Source organism: Monoraphidium neglectum (assembly GCF_000611645.1).
Source record: "Monoraphidium neglectum strain SAG 48.87 unplaced genomic scaffold scaffold03896, whole genome shotgun sequence".
Classification (NCBI taxonomy): Eukaryota; Viridiplantae; Chlorophyta; class Chlorophyceae; order Sphaeropleales; family Selenastraceae; genus Monoraphidium; species Monoraphidium neglectum.
The window spans coordinates 5,381-6,609 of record NW_014009733.1 but is presented as its reverse complement, the minus strand read 5'-3'; positions in this window follow the sequence as shown (position 1 = coordinate 6,609).

Genomic DNA, 1,229 nt, shown 5'->3' with positions numbered 1-1,229 from the left:
CTTCTGCCGGCGCGGCCTCCCCCCCCTCCTGGCTGCACCCCCCTCACCCCCCTCCCCTCGGTCTCTTCCCTCCAAGCACAAGCATGAACCAGCGCGTCCAGCCCCACCTGTGTGTTGAGCTCCTCGGCTAGCCGCGCGATCTCCTCAATGGCGTCGTCCGTGAACTGCAGGTCAATGCCCTCAGCACCCAGCAGCAGCTGGAGGGGCCCGGCGGTGGCAAGGGCAAGGGCAGGATGGCAGCGGGAGGGGAGGCGGCTGAGGGGCGGGGTCTTCGGCACGCAGGGAGGTGAATTGCTGAAGGGCTGCGGGGCTGTGCGGTCCCTAGAGGTCTCTGGCCTCTGAGAGACCCGACTCGCCCCTTCCCCCTCGCACACAAACACACACACACACACACACACACACACACACACACACACACACACATGGACACAGAGACACACACACACACATGGACACAGACACACACACACACACATAAACACGGACACACTCACACACACTCTCACACACCCCTGCTGCTGCCCCGAGTGGCTACGCTTCCATAACAACCGCCCTGAGCGACCGCCCTGAGCTGCTGCCTTTTGCCACCCCCCTGAAACACACTCACCCCCCCACACACACACACACATGCCACACAGATAGAACCACAAACGCACGCACGCACACGCAACACGCAACACACACACACTCTCCCCCCACCTGCTGCTGCCTCACGAGGTTGTACTCGGGCTCCCGGAGGATGCGCACAAAGTCGGCGCGCGTCAGGCCACGCAGCTCAACTCGGATCGGCAGGCGGCCCTGCGGCGGGGGCGGCGGCGGTGCGAGGGGGGGCCGCCGCAGTAGCCGCTGAGGGGGTAGGGACATTCAGCGTGCTCGGCGGAGGGGGAGCGAGGGAGGTTCGGCGAGTTCCAAAGGCAATCAAGTCACGGCGCCCGGCGGCAGCGCCCGGCGTGGCCGGGCGCGCGGCGCGGCGGGGGCGGGCGCCAGTCCCTCCGGGAGCTCCCGCCCTGGGCGCGGGGCCTCACCTGCAGCTCTGCAAGCATGTCGCTGGGCTTTGTGCTGTGGAAGGCCCCGCTGCAGATGAAGAGGACGTGGTCGGTGGACACCTGGGGGATGAGGGGGGGATGTTCAAGGGATGGTCGGGGGTGGTTGGTGGTTGGGGTGTGGCACGTGCAAGACACCTGGGGGCAAAGGGGGGGTAGGGGGGGGGAGTGAGGTGCCGCAGGCGG